This window comes from Polypterus senegalus, chromosome 9, assembly GCF_016835505.1.
Source record: "Polypterus senegalus isolate Bchr_013 chromosome 9, ASM1683550v1, whole genome shotgun sequence".
In the NCBI taxonomy this organism is placed as follows: domain Eukaryota; kingdom Metazoa; phylum Chordata; class Cladistia; order Polypteriformes; family Polypteridae; genus Polypterus; species Polypterus senegalus.
This window is the reverse complement of record NC_053162.1, coordinates 152,389,679-152,406,461: the sequence shown is the minus strand read 5'-3', so window position 1 is coordinate 152,406,461 and position 16,783 is coordinate 152,389,679.

The window sequence follows — 16,783 nt, the reverse complement described above, 5'->3', positions numbered from 1 at the left end:
ATCTTAAACCAGAACTTTTAACAAAATACCACTTGAGCAAGTACAACCACACAGAAGGCATTAAGAGTATAAGGTCAACATATTAATTGTCAAATGGGCATAGCATATGAGACACAGACATGTCAAAGTAATAAACGATCAAAATGACTGTTGACTTTGAACGCACTGCTAAAGACAGACTTAACTGAAAGAATAAGCATCTCTTAAATGGGCAGGCATTAAAGCTCCGCAAATGCCATCCTCAGTTGTTCATCACCAATTGAAACGATTGAAAATTTTACTCTACACAAGTCTTTCTCTGTGAATGGCAATATCCAAGGCTTCTTTTTTTTTTTTTGCTGCCCCCCAGTCCCACCCCATTGGAACATTTCACATCTGAGATTTAATGCTGTTGTGGTTGCTAGAGTTGTGGTTTGCCTTGGGATTTTTTGGGCCACCACAGAAAAATGGTTGGAAAACACTGCTCTACTACACCTTTGCTCCTGGCATAAAAAAAAAGACCTCCGCAGCTGTTATCTCATGTAAAAGTTGACACTGTGCATTACTTGGATGGTTATGTTGTGAATATACTGTAGACCAGAATCACGGGAAGGGATAATCATTGCACTTCTGTTTCATAGAATTTTGTCATTATATTAGAGATATTAGCAATGTAAGCTGGCTGGCAGACCAGCAAGTTAAATGCAAGTGGAAACTTATTTTGGTTTTTGTGCCACTCACAGATAACTTATTTTGCACTTATGGGATAGCACGTTGAGTCGATCTTTTTATAGAAACATGAAATAAAAAAGAGAGAGAGAACGTAATTTTTACCTTTGCAGCTTTTCCCTAGCATTGTACCAGGACTGCCATTAACCCCCTTCCCCACTCCCACGCTCCTTTGTCAGTGCTACATATTGACATGTGGCCTATCATTGTGAACCTCGAAATATGAAATGTTAAACCTTTAAATGAAAATTTTATTTCATCTATCCATCCATTATCCAACCCGCTATATCCTAACTACAGGGTCACAGGAGTCTGCTGGAGCCAATCCCAGCCAACACAGGGCACAAGGCAGGAAATAAACCCCGGGCAGGGTGCCAGCCCACCGCAGAAATTTTATTTCATCAAATTTTTTAAAGTCTTCTTATATAATAAGCTACCATGGCTGTCCGTTTGTCTGTCCATTATTTTAAATCACCTGTAGCTTGCAAACTCTTTCACCTATTGACCTGAAATGTAGTGCACATATACTACATGACCTCTACTGTTCACTTTCGGGGTGATGATTTTTATTACTCTTTTTATTTTTGTTTTATTTTATTGCAGAATCAACTGTTGGCAGCAGGGCGGCAGTGTGGCGCATGCATACCGCTGAATCATTCTTGAGGAAGATTGAAGACTTAAGTGCCAGCTTAAGTGAAAAATTAAGGAAAACGTACTAAGTCATTGCAACACAAATCAGTTTTAATGCAAAAAGATGCCGACGGAAAAAGAGAAGAAGCGGGCCACTAAGGTAGAGAGAAGAAGAGCTGCTCAGGAAGCAGCAAGCGCGTCAACCTCTGAGCAATCAAAGGCTCAACGTACAGAGAGAGAGGACGAAAACTATGAATGCTCAAGTCAAGTGTATTCACTGCACGTTATCGTGCAGTGCGCCGTTACTGATACTATATAAATACGGTACTGGATGTGTATGTAATTCATTAGGTACATACTTAATTTTTTTGTAGTATTGTTTCGTAATATAAAAAAAAAAAATTACATGAAAATGCTGCCCTGACTGAAGCGCTGTGTGAGGCATTTGCCTTGTTGCCAGCTCTGGATGCAACAATATTTTTTATCACATTAAACAGGCCACATGGATCGCAAATAATGAACAAGTTAACTTTCCCAGGCCTAGTTTTTATATTTAAATCAGTAAGTGTAGAGTTTGCAGGTCCTTCAGTTATAATCCAGTTTCTCTCCCACATGCCCTGAGACGTTGTCAGGTTAACTTTAACTGCCTTAGGTCAGTGTATCTGTATGCCTGAGTGGATTCTGCTATGGACTGGTGCCTTGTTCTGGGCTGTCCTCTCTCTTGTGCCTGATGTTGACAGGATAAACACCAGCCCCGCCATGACCCTCACCTGGATTAAGTGGGCTTGAGAATATCCGCAAACAAACAGTAAAAGAATTTCCTCTTATTGAAATGACCTGTGATTATATACAAGGGGCTTATAATGATGGTGTCCTTGGAAGGCACTATGTATAATATACACTCATTAATAAGACACATACAATCAACCATTTAACTGTAAGCATAATCAACTAGCTTGACAAATCAAGGCAGAATAAAGAATCCACAGTAGGTACTGTTACAGAATGAAATCACATATTAACTGTTCTTTATTTTAACAACAACATTTATTTATATAGCACATTTTCATACAAAAAATGTAGCTCAAAGTGCTTTACATAATAAGGAATAGAAAAATAAAAGACATAGTAAGAAATTAAAATAAATCAACATTAATTAACATAGAATAAGTAATGTCCGATGGCCAGTGAGGACAGAAAAAACAAAAAAAAACTCCCGCCGGCTGGAGAAAAAAAAAAAATCTGCAGGGATTCGAGACCATGAGACCACCCAGTCCCCTCTGGGCATTCTACCTCACATAAATGAAAAATTTTGTATTTAGGGTTCTCATGGAAGGACCTGATGATGATGGTCATGCAGACTTCTGGCTTTTAGTCCATCAATGTTGAAGCATCATGATGCTGTGAGTAGGTGGTGGTGGCGCAGGCCGCCACCACAAAGTAACCGGAAAAAGAAACAGAAAAGATAGTAGGGGTCAGTACGGGTTTTAAAGCCAACATGAATAGTTATTATACTGAATTGAACATACAGAGTATCAGGATTAAATTAAAGTGACGTTATGAAAAGGCCATGTTAAAGTAATGTGTTTTCAGCAGTTTTTTAAAGTGCTCCACTGTATTAGCCTGGAGAATTCCTTTTGGCAGGCTATTCCAGATTTTAGGTGCATAGCAGCAGAAGGCCGCCTCACCACTTCTTTTAAGTTTTGTTCTTGGAATTCTAAGGAGACACTCATTTGAGGATCTGAGGTTACGATTTGGAATATAAGGTGTCAGACATTCCGATATATACGATGGGGCAAGATTATTTAAGGCTTTATAAACCATAAGCAGAATTTTAAAGTCAATCCTGAATGACACAGGTAACCAGTGTAGTGACATCAAAACTGGAGAAATGTGCTCAGATTTTCTTTTCCTAGTTAGGATTCTAGCAGCTGCATTCTGCACTCGTTGCAAATGATGTATGTCTTTTTTGTAGTCCTGAGAGGAGTACATTACAGTAATTTAGTCGACTGAAAACAAAAGCATGAACTAATTTCTCAGCATCTTTCAATGATATAAGAGGTCTAACTTTTGCTATGTTTCTTAAGTGAAAAAATGCTGTCCTAGTGGTCTGATGAATATGCCATCTTGACTTTTAATCCTAATGCATCTAGTTTATTTCTGATAACCTCATTGTATCCATTATTGCCAATCACTAAAATTTCAGTTTTCTCTTTATTTAACTTGAGAAAATTACTATTCATCCATTCAGAAATACCAGTAAGACATTGTGTTAGTGAATCGAGAGATTTAGTGTCATTAGGTGCTATTGTTGTGCCCTGAGATAATCTGACCTGACGGAAGCATGTAGATTGAGAATAACAGCGGACCCAGGATAGAGCCTTGTGGAACATCATATTGGATATCATGTGTCTTCGAGTTGTAATTCCCACAACTAACAAAATATTTTCTCCCTGTCAGGTAGGATTCAAACCAATTTAAGACACTGCCAGAGAGGCCCACCCATTGACTAAGGCGATTTCTAAGAATATTGTGATCAATGGTGTCAAATGCAGCACTCAGATCTAAGAGGATGAGAACAGATAAATGGCCTCTGTCTGCGTTCACTCGCAAATCATTTACTACTGTACTACTTTAACGAGTGCAGTTTCTGTGCTGTGATTTGTTCTAAAACCCGACTGAAATTTATCAAGAATAGCATGTTTATTGAGGTGGTCATTTAACTGCATAATGACTGCCTTCTCTAGAATTTTACTTAAGAAGGGCAGGTTAGACATGGGTCTAAAATTTTCAAAAGCAGAGGGGTCAAGATTATTTTTCTTGAGTAGGGGTTTAACTACAGCAGTCATAAGACAGTCTGGGAAGACCCCTGTATGCATAAGAGTTCATAACTTTTATGGACAGAATTTCTAGGCACAGCCAGGGTGTTGAGGGGGTCCGGTTTGGTGGACTCAGGACAGGGTCACTGCTTTTTGCAGATGATGTTGTCCTGTTTGCTTCATCAGGCCGTGATCTTCAGCTCTCTCTGGATCAGTTCGCAGCTGAGTGTGAAGCAGCTGGGATGGGAATCAGCACCTCCAAATCCGAGACCATGGTTCTCAGCTGGAAAAGGGTGGAGTGCCCTCTCAGGGTTGGGAGCGAGATCCTGCCCCAAGTGGAGGAGTTCAAGTATCTTGGGGTCTTGTTCACATTGTTGTCCGCAGTGATGTGGGCTCTGAATTGGTCTGTCATGGTAAAAAAGGAGCTGAGCCGTAAGGCAAAGCCCTCAATTTACCAGTCGACCTACGTTCCTACCCTCACCTACTGTATGGTCATGAGCTATGGGTAGTGACTGAAAGAATGAGATCACGAATACAAGTGGCTGAAATAAGTTTCCTCCGCAGGGTGTCTGGGCTTTCCCTTAAAGATAGGGTGAGAAGCTCAGTCATCCGGGAGGGGCTCAGAGTAGAGAGGAGTCAGATGAGGTGGCTCAGGCATCTGATCAGGATGCCTCCTGGATGACTCCCTGGTGAGGTGTTTCAGGCACGTCTAACCAGGAGGAGGCCTCAGTGAAGACCAGGACACGCCAGAGGGACTATGTCTCCCGGCTGGTCTGGGAACGCCTCGGGATTCCACCAGAAGGGATAGAAGAAGTGGCCGGGGAAAGGGAAATCTGGGCATCTCTGCTCAAGCTGCTGCCCCCATGACCCGATCTCGGATAAGCGGAAGAGGATGGATGGATGCATAAGTTAGTTCTCTTGTAACATTTCAAGATCCTAAGAAACAAATAAAGGTTTTTTGGTTTTTAGCCAACTAGATTACTATCATGCCCTCCCAATAGAATTATGAAAGAAAGATATAAAATGACTGCAGCTACAGGCATTCAGGTGCAGCAGCTAGGATCTCACCCAAAAGAAAAGAAGATCCAGTTGTATATCACCAGTCTTAGCATCATTACACTGGCTGCCTGTGCCCTTTAACACTGATGTTTAAATAATCTTACTTGTATGCAAAGCTCTAAATAATCTTGCCTCTACTTATAATTTGGACTGAATATCCCCCCACAGTCCTAATTGTAATCTTGGATGCACAAACCCTTGCTTGCTTATGAGTGTGGGAGTGAAGCATAAGAGAACTGCTGAGGTCTTATGCAATGTGAACACTAGGGGTCCCTGTTGCCCCTTTAACTCCAACAGATAGATGCTCAGGACACCAAGTAAAAGCAATAAGAAGTGTTTTAATTTTCTTTCTTCTATAAATAGTAACTTCAAACACCCTAGCCACAAAAAACAGGTAATTAAATCAGGAATTACAATAATAATAAACACAATTCTTCTCTCCTTCATACCTCCTAGCAAGCTCTGTCACACACCTCCCAACTCCGGCTCACTTTGCTGGGTCTCCAGCAGTCCTTTTTATAGTTCTGTGCTTCTGTCCTTCCGTCCACATGATCTGCAGCACCTCTAGGACAGATGCAGAACTTGACTTCAGCTCAGAAGTATTTTGGAGCTTCTGTCCTTGTGAACTGGGAGTACTTTGGGGCTATAGATGAGGCACGGCTCCTCCTGTCCCTTTACAGCTCCCCCTGACGGCACCCAACAGGGCTGAGCAACCGAACTCCAAGTCCCAGGAGTAATCTGGGGCTCCATTGCATTCCAGGGAATCTGCCATCTAGCATTTTAGGGGAGGCAAATAATGTCCAAAGGTCCAAAAGTACCTGCCTTCCTCCATCCTTTCGGTGTCCCGGCCGGGTTGAACTGCCAGCTATCCATAAGAGCACCTAAAATCTGATAGAGAGAGCCCAGCTAATACTGTTGGAAATTTTAAAAAGCCAACTTCTTTAACTTGGCCGTTTCAGAGTTCATTTTACTTTTGTGCTGATTATAACTTGTGGCTCTGTTGATGTTTTTCAGTGACTTTAAATTCCTCTTTTTCATCTACTGTTCCTCTTAAATATGGTGTTCCTCAGGGATCCATTTTGGGTCCTATTTTATTCTCTATATACCTTCACCCTATTGGAGCGATTTTTAGGAAATTTAACATTTCTTTTCACTGCTATGCTGATGATACTCAGGTTTATATTCCCGTCTGCAACTCTGCAACAAATCAACTCCACAACTGTCTGTCTGAATTAAGATCCTGGATGGCCAATAATTTTCTTGATCTGAATCAAAATAAAACGGAGGTGCTTATAGTGGGTCCATCAGCTAAAGCCCAAATTGGTCTTGGACTTCTCGGCTCTTTCTCTGCCTTTTCCAAACTTCAAGTCCGCAATCTTGGTGTGATCTTTGACAGTAACCTCTCTTTTGAGAAACAAGTAAATTCTGTAGTCAAGAGTTGCTTTTTCCAGCTTCGTCTATTAGGTAAGATCAAGCCTTTTTTATCTTCTAAAGATCTTGACAAAGCTACTTATGCTTTAATTTTTTCTCGCCTCGATTATTGCTATTCTGGGATTAACAAATCCCTGATACTCAGGTTACAGTTGGTCCAGAATGCTGCCGCTTACTTTCTGGTTGGGGCAAGAAAGTCTGATTTTATTTTTCCAATAGTAACTTCTTTACACTGGCTGCCTCTCAGTTTTTGAATTGATTTTAAAATCTTGCTGCTAGTTTTTAAATCTTTACATGGGCTTGCTCCTGCCTATTTATCTGAATTGTGTGTTTTACACCAGCCATCTAGAGTGCTTAGATCTTCTGGTCAGTTGTCTCTTGTTGTCCCTCGTACCAAATGTAAAACCAAGGGGGACAGGGCCTTTGCAGCTGTTGCCCCTCGCCTGTGGAACTCTTTACCTCATCACATAAAGGAGTCGTCTACAATTGAACTGTTCAAACCGAGATTAAAAACTCACTTCTTTTCACTTGCATTCAGTGACCTTCAGTAATACTGATGGTTTCCTCTTTGTGATCATATAACATTATTTCTGTTTATTATCTATCTTATTTTATGTTCGTATATTTTATTACTATTGATGTTTTATTGTTTATTGTTTTTGGTTTTTTTTATTTTTATTTTATTCTATTATTGTAAAGCACTTTGGCCGCAGCATTACTATGTTGTTTTAAATGTGCTATATAAATAAATTGACATTGACGTTTTTGGGCTGTAAACTTCAGCCCATATTGGAACACTTTGCGGCCAAGTGTGAAAGGATGCCTCATTTGGAGGGGTTTAAGTATCTTGGTGTCTTGTTCACACGTGAGGGGAAAAAGGATGCTGAGATTGACAGACGGATCAGGACAGGGAGTGCAGTTATACAGTCGTAATGCCCATCTGTGGTGGTGAAGATTATGCTGAGCCAGAAGGTGTTGATAAACATCCCTACCCTTATCTAAGGTCATGAGCTTTGGGTGATGAGCCTTCTCCTCAGAGTGACTGAGCTCTCCCATAGAGACAGCATGAGAAGCACAGACATCCCAGAGAAGCTCACAGTTGAGCAGCTGACCCCCTGCATCAAGAACAGACAGTTGACGTGGTTAAAACTTCTTACATGGACACTTCCTTGTGGCGGTTTAACAGACACAAACAGCTGGGAGGTGACCCCAGAGAAGTCCCAGGGCCTGCTGGAAGCATTGTATCTCTCAGATGGTTTGGAAATGCCTGAGGATTCCACAGTATGAGTTGGCAAGTGTGGCCAGGGAAAGGAACGTATGGACTCAACTACTTAGATTGTTGCCCACAATCGATCTGGTCTTGGATAACTGGTTGAAAAGGAGATGAGATGATGAGGTTTTATCAGATACTTTAGTATCACATAATTGAAAGATTCACATAGACATTCTCCACAACATCTTATTAAATGTTCTTCTTCTTGATGCATAAGATCTTCTAGGACAGTCCATAATAACAATGATATATAACTTTATTACATTTATGTATAGTAGAATACCCAGATGGGGGGTTTATGAAGATTTGTCCAGGAACTCTTAACAGTTTCCTTTTTTCAGCATTCTGTTGGCTGAACTCTGACTGTAGAAAGTTTTCAGAGATTTACAAACTGCATAAAGTTAACAGAAATTTATGAGGGATGTTCAATTATAAACAGGAATTTTTATGCTCAGTTCTTATAAAAGAGTGTAAGGTAGACACGACTCATTGGACAGACACATGCATGTATGAACTTGTCGTTAGTAGTGGTAGCTGCTCTTTCCCCCCTTCCTGTCAGTTGTGATCAACATGTCGAAGCAGGAGGTACACAATAGTGAATTCTTATTACGTTTTTGACAAATGAAGGAGTCATTCCATCTCAGATTTATTTGAGACTTAAAAACAGTTTGGGGATGAGTGTCTCTCTCTCTCAGTCTAGACTGTAAGTCATTCAGAGAGGGAGCATCAACTCTTCGGTCGACTTAAGGAAGATTAGGAGGGAATAAATTCAAGTCGAATGAGGAGGTTATTGACGCTGTACAAGAATGGGTCGACATGTAGTCAAAAGACTTCTACTCTTCTGGGATTAAGAAGCTTCATGAGCCCTGGAACAAGTGGATTGCAGTGGCAGGAGACTACATAGAAAAAATAGTGTGTAAGTCATTTCATTGTATTCAATAAATAAAGTGTAACTCATAAATTTCTGTTTATACTTGAATGCCCCTCATAAATCATACTTATGTATTTATAGTAATACATATCATTTGAATTATATTTCATGTAAAGCAGTTTGGGCTACACTTTTTATTTTTGTTTAGCACTCGTCACTGAGTTCACAGGTGAGCACAACCGCAAACTTTACAAAGTTCTTAATTACATAATGACTACCCATAAAGACACAGATTTGCTTCAACAGGACGGAAAACAAAGTGTTTTTAAACTGACTAACATTAATGGAACCCAACAATATCTGTAAATTAATTCCCTTTTGAACTATGACCAGTTGACAATGGTGGAGAGAAAAACAAACCCCAGTCAGCAACAGCCCTGAAGAAAATCAACCTCTGGAGGGTCCACAGCTGAAATTAATGTGCTTGTTTTGCAAATTTTTCAAATACAAGTCTCCATAAACTAAGCGTAATCATCAGTGTTTTTCATTAATCTTACCATGCGTTCTTTTTCATTAGTTGAGTTGTTTGTTCAACTTTATAATTTTTTGAAAATGTTACTTCTCAGCATTTGGCTCTCTGACTTTTGTTCAAATAAATTGAATGTGGGTGTGAGTGACAATATGGAGCAGAGGGCAAGGGCTGAAAGTTTAACAAACAAGTTTATTTATAAAAATGACAGCAGGAAAAATGAGAAGATAATCACCAACATTTTCAAGAGTCAGTGCCTCTATTTTATTTTTAATAATATGAAAGGACCTGCTAACCTAAACTCCATAAACTTACATAATGGAAACAATTGCTAAAGAAAGCATCAAGCATCATATATTGAGACCAGGAGTTAGTGGACAGTCAACATATGGGAGGTTGCATTTCACTAAAATGGCGGAATTCTCTGAGAAAGCAATAAAAGCATTCAATCATAGAACTGCAGCTGATATTATTTAACTTGATTTTTAGAGGACATTTTATAAGGTCCCACATGAGAGGTTGGTCATCAGACTAGGAGTGTGTGGCATGTACATCGGTTGACTTGATTGACAAAAACATGGGAAGCAGAGGGTTATGGTGAAGGGAACCGTATTAAAACTAGCTGTTAAGGGTGATGTTTGAAGCAGTGTCCCTCTGGGGTCAGTGCCGGAGCCGCTGCTATTTTTAATAAACACAAATGATCTGGACAAGAATGTAATCAGTACGCTGGTTAAATTTACTGATGACACAAAACAAAGTAGAATGGCAGAGAACGAGGAATCAGTCAGTCCATTACAAATGGCCTTGGACAGTAGACAGGCTTGAGCAGGTCTGTGGCAGATGAAATTTCATGTAGGAAATTTCACAAAGGAAGTAAAAATGTCAGATTTGAATACGCAACATGAGATCTGAAAATTGAAAGTACCTCTTATGAGAAGGTCCTGGGACTTAAAGTGGACACGTCCCTATCCACAGATGCGAACAATAATAGGGTGGTAAATTTCATATACTATATATATCCCAATGTGTGAAGCAAAAGTCAATGAAGGATATTCTTAAGCTTTATGAAGGACTGGTCAGGCCTCACCTGTAGTGCTGTGTTCAGTTTTAGCCTTCATATTCCAAAAAAACATACACAGCATCAGAGAAAATCCAGGGCAGAGTAACTAGGTTACTTCCAGGACTGAGACGCATTTTATGTGAAGAAAGACGCAAGAAGCATTATGAAGAAGCAAATGGAGATTAGAAGGTGACATGATTGAAATGTTTAAAATTAAGAAAGGAATTAGTACATTGGATCGTTGCAGTTACTTTAGAAGAATCTCTTCAAGAAGAACACAGGGACACACGTTGGAAACTGGTTGAGGGAAACATCGCACAAACGTTACAAACCATTTCTTTAAACAGAGAGCCATAGAGACCTGGAATAAATGACCAAGTAGTCCAGTAGACTTTAGGAATTTTAGGATCTTCAGATCTTGACTTGATGTTATTTTGAAGAAATTTAGTGGATAGAACTTTCGAGCTTGTTAGTCTGAATGGCCTGTTCTTGTCAAAACTGATGTGGTGTTCTGCTGTTCTAAAGGCAGTATCATTATTTACTGTTCAGTCCTATGTGGGAGAAGAAACCTGGCTTCTTTTCTGTTTGAAGCTCAATTTGATATTTAGATTACAGTCATTATAACTCATATGGTTGTTATTTTTCAGTTTCTTTCCAGTTACATAATTGCTTTCATTATACAGCACTTTGAAATATTTTTTTCTATTAGGAACACCTTGCATAAAATACATTGCATTTTTTTTTGGATTAAAAAATGTAATAACAAATGTAATATAAAGTATGTTGGTCCTTTTTGATGCTTTATGTTCATTTAAACAGTTGTCACACACACGTGCTTAGAAGGCAGTCAACAAGCCCTGAGGTGAGTGAAATATCACAAGACAAGGGATTGATATACGGTACTAACGCCTCTCTCTCTCTCTTCTGTCACTTCCTCCTCTGAGTCCCAGTGATCACGTCACTTCCAGCGCCCTTGCCATGATGTCACGTCTGCCGGCTTCGACATAACGTCACTTCTGGTTCCTCCACCAAAGACCCCACTTCCATTACCACATCACTTCCGGCTTCAAAAGATGACGTCATTTCCATCTGACAGCCATGACGTCATCTCCTGCCAACTCACTGCCGTCCACCATTTTTTCTGATATATGCTGTTGAATGACTGTAAAGTACATTAAATACATTTCTGGCTTATTTGCATTCCTTGTCCTTTAGATATTATATGGGGACGGTCCCCAACTCTTTTTTGTTGTTTTGGAGTGCTATTTTTCATCACACAGTGTTACGTATGTATTTCATTTTTATTGTGCTTGATTGTTTTTTAACAGAGAGTAAATCTTGTGGACACCAAGGGGCATACAGCTCCCCAAACTCTGGACATAACAGACACAGAAGTCAAGTTCAGCACACAAGACATGTTTATTCCACTGTGGGAAACACTTTTGTCTCATTCCCCACAATATCACAGTTCCCAAGCACAATATAGTACAGCACCCTTTCTTTCCTTTGCTCCTTCACACTCCTTCGTTCCACCAACACTCCTCTCTTGGCAAGCTTCGTCCAGTTCCTCCCGACTCTGGCACTCTGACTCTTTTATTCAGGTCCTGGGAGTGCTCCAGGTGGCTCATCAGTGTTTCCTGGAATCACTCCCAAGTGTGGTGGAAATCCAATATAGGGTTCTGCAGCTCCCTCTGGTGGCCCCCATAGAACCCAACAGGGCTGTACCAAACTCCAACTCCCAGCGTGCCATGTGGGAACCTTTGGTGCCACAGCCACCCAAGAGTTTGGCACACAGGGGCTAGAAAACCATTACTTTAGCAGTTTTGAGACTGAACAAACTACAGTGTGAGCATTATGCTATTCTTGTTGGAGGTGGGGTTTAACTCTTTTAGGGCTAATTTTTTTTTTTCTTATCTCCCAGGGCTGAATATTTTTCTAAAAACTAACATTTTTTAAAAAAGAACACAAAGCAATTGTTTAACATATCAAATAAACAAAAAATATTTACTTTTGACAAATGTTACTGTCTTGCATGTTGTATGAGCCTGCATACTCTATGATTTCACATACATATAACATACATTTTACACAGCAAAGTCCTGCAAAGTCTGATCTCGCTCAAAGCAGCCAATTTCAGTCATTGCCACACTGCACTGCTTACAATACGTGTTGCTTTGGTGCCTGCTTTTCAATTGTCTGTTGCTGCACTTTCTCACATATATTGTTAGTTTGTACTGTAGAGAGACAAGTCACCCTTTTGCCATTGTGCCATTCCACTGCCACCAAGTTTTCTGCCCGCATGAAAACCGTATTGTCACCTCTTTTCATCTTCTGAAACTTTATGAACTTTATGCATGGCATTATAGCCTGGCTCACCCCATGGGATTTGCTTCTGTTTATTACAGAAGTGAATAAAACTGCAGCAGCACGTACCTATCACAATGCTGCATAACCTGTCCAAAGCCACCAGGGGACAAAGCACGTTTGGTCAATGCTCCCTGAAGTTATATCACCAGTTCTGTCCCATCTCTATTTGTAATACCACAGCACGCTTCATGTCGTCTTTTGTTGTGGGTTTACACTTTGAAAAACGAGAATGCGATGCAAACACAGCCCGCGATTCAAAAAATTTCTCTGCCTACCTGTTTATCTCGTCTGACGGTAGCTGAAAAGCAGCATCAGGAGAGAGCAGCCTGAAGTACAGCAGCTGGTGATCTGTCGTGTCCAACAGCAAGCCATGTCGTCTTGTGAAGTCCAGCAGCCAGATCGGCACTCAAAGAATCAATGTCTGTGTATTTATCCCATGCAAACCTTGCCATAGTTGCATCGGCTGCGCGAAGGCGCTCAACTGGCAGCAGATCCGCTGGCGCAGCATCGGCTGGTGTTTGATCAGCTGATGCCGGCTTCTCACTCTCTTGCTCAATCTCCTGATCACTGTCAATAAAATCTGATTCTGAAAAATCAGAGTCCGACTCCGCGATAATGCGCAAAACATTGTCTGCCGAGTGTTTTCTTTTCTGCACTCACTTCGCTCCATTGTCACATGTCGATGCCATCTTGCCATTGTTTACATTTCGCAACTCACGCACATGCTAGGATTAGTTGCCGAGTCGACGAGTCTAGCATTCCTCCAAGCACAGAGGGAATGCCTGTGACGTGACAGTGAGATCTGTCGCCATTAAGAGCTGATTATCGCCCTCTATCCCTGGATGTCGACTTTAGTCGACATGCGCCCTCAACCCCTCCTGTCGACAAAAGTCGACATCTGCCCTATAAGAGTTAAGTTCACTTTCCTTGTGTGGAGACCAGAGAGGGCCTTGCACGTGAAGAAGACAGTATAAATACATGGAATAAGCAGTCAAACCCTTTGAAGCTGTTGGGCGGAAGATTATGTCATCCATCCGGAAAATCCTTTCAATGTGGTGACAAAAGATGGCAGACTGCGTAGATCAAGACTCCCACCTTGATAAAGACTATCATAAGCTTCCTGTCTGTAACTGCATAAAAACCGTCAGTAAAGTAAGCTAAAGTATATTTTTCTCATGTGATTCTTTGCACTGCCGATATCACAATGGGAGAGATATCGCCTTTTCTGTCATATTTCTATATTTTTCGGTTACTTAACATGCCGCAATTTCAAAAGAACACATTTCCGGAGAGCTAATGTCTCCTAAGGAAACAAATAGTAAGAATAAGAGCAGCTCACTATTCAAAATGGAGGTGTCCAGGATCAAACCATAAACTTCTTGATTACGAGTCAAATGTTCTTAATGCTACATCACCAAAGCAGTCGTATTAGGTGTGTATCAATGGTGCACCCTAACGCAAGTTCTTGTTCTGCAGTTATATTCTTGAATAAAAGCACACTTATTTTGTTATACCTGTACTTTTTGTGAAACTGCTTATTTGATATCTGGACTTCCGGCTTCACACATTATACATTTCATGTCTACATTTTGTCAATTATTACTAAAATATGAAAAACATTTCTGTTTAAGGATGTGTTTACATAGATTGTTGTAGACACGGATCACACATGAAATGTATGTATTCCAAATGACAATATATTATTTAATAATAAATAATAATAATAATAATAATAATACATTTTATTTATATAGCACCTTTCCTATGCTCAAGGCACTTCACAGAATTTAAGAAAGAATGGCAGGGTATAGAGTATAGAGCATTGTACAAACCAGATAAATAAATAAAGAAGATTAAGACAGTAACTTCAGAGAAAAAGCCTAACAGACAACATACTTGATGGTCTCACACACAGGTCTGGACCCAGACTCTGTTCTGTCCGAACCCAGACATATCATTGAGTTTTATTTAGTTTTGGTGAAGATTACATTTTTACCGGCGACTCTTTTCTGACAGTATTTCTGCACCACTACTCAGTGAAAGGGACCTCCTACGTGTCCTGATTGGCCAATACTTGGTTGGGTTTAAGCATGAAGACTGATATTGGTCAAAGTGAAGGCAAGAATACCAGCCAATCACAGGCAGAGTAGGATGGGCCTTCACTGAAAAGAAGAGCGGAAAAACCTGCATTCTGAGTGAAAACAGCTGGCACTCTTGTGGCAGCGGCATTGACATGGAGAGAAAAATATACAGGTGTGAGAAGACAAGAGAGAGAAAAGCGACAAAATAGTCAGTGGATAACTGATAAAAAAAAAAAATCAAATTCTCTCTTAGAGGATCTGTACAAAGCTTTTTCAAAACCTGGCAGGATCTGATCAACAACATTTTAGAATAAGCATTTAAACTGAGGAACCAGGTTCTCTCCCATCTTTTTCTATTCTATTTATCTTAATTTATTTATTTATCTACATATTTTTACTATTATTATATATATATATTATATTTATTACTGACCTAGCTCTCTTTCTCATGGGTTGGTGTCAATTTGTTTCAAACCAGTTTTATTAAACTCGACTTGCATATATGGAATGTTTTTGATTTTAATAAAATAAAATATTAAAAAAAAAAAAAAACATACAGTGGCAACATTTGACGTTGGACTGTACCTACCTTCTGCTTGGCCAGAGATACCTTTCCAACATTTTACATTTTTGGCACAGAGATCACAGCTACATTCTCACCCCTGATAGTAAAATCAAAAATATTGTATATCAAGAGGCCCTCAGGTATGAAAGTTATCAATATACATTCTTCTCAATACAAATTATTACATTTTTTATTTTATTCTACTACCTGGGCACAGCCATGGGGGACAGCCAATTTTCCCAATGTGGACTAATATCTATCTATCTATCTATCTATCTATCTATCTATCTATCTATCTATCTATCTATCTATCTATCTATCTATCTGTTTTACATAATATCTATCTATCTATCTATCTATCTAATCTATCTATTAAAATTACTGTGACTATCTGATTCCTTGGTTTCTTAAACCAAGTGTTAAAGTGTTATATGCATCATTTTTAACAACTCAGGAACTACATAGAAAGATTAGAAACAAAGGTCAGATCATGATGGTAAAGTGTTTTAGAGAATCTGCAATTTTGCATAAGCTGTGGCCCTGACATTTGTACAATCTCAATGGTGACGTCATGTACCGGCGCACTTACAGTCATTTCGCTTAGCAATGCTAAGGAAGCCACAGCTCAAAATTGCGAAGCCCACAGGAAAATTAAACGGTGTTGGAAAAGACACACATTATTTGAAAATTACTTGTAATTCAAAATAAATGCCAGAAACAGATTTCACAACCCATTATATATAATAATGTCTAAAAATCAGGATACCATCAGTTGAAAGGAAACTTATAACATCTGCCTGATGAGAAAGGTAGGTGTGCCAAATTGTAAGGCTATGACTTCACAAACCAAGCTTTACACAAAGGACAAAAAAAAAACCAGAAAAGGACAAAGTGACGTAAGCCAAACACCAAAAAGACAAAAATTCAAAGTCAGAAGGACAGAACTCTGTCACCAAAATCAAACCAGTTACAATAAATACAATACATACAATACAGTTTTTTTTTGTTTATGCCAAAATCACACAGGAAGTGCCGCAATGGGCTTTAACAGGCCCTGCCTCTTGCCAGCCCCCCATCCTTAACTCTCTGAGAAGACAAGAAAAAACTCCCAAAAAAACCTTGTAGGGAAAGGCAGTTCAAAAAGAGACCCCAATAAAGATAAGATGCAAAAAATATGACAAAAGCTAACCTCCAGAAATTTCTGTTGTATTTCCAGTTCTGGATCAGAGGTAGCTGGGGGTCTACGGTATTTCAACACAAATGTTCACATTGGTGGTTTCTTTTAGGGCTCACTCATACACAAACTCACACTTGGCCAATTTAGAATCACACATTAATGTGTGTTGCTCACAGAAGTATGGTGAGTCTCTTACACAGACTATATTGTATG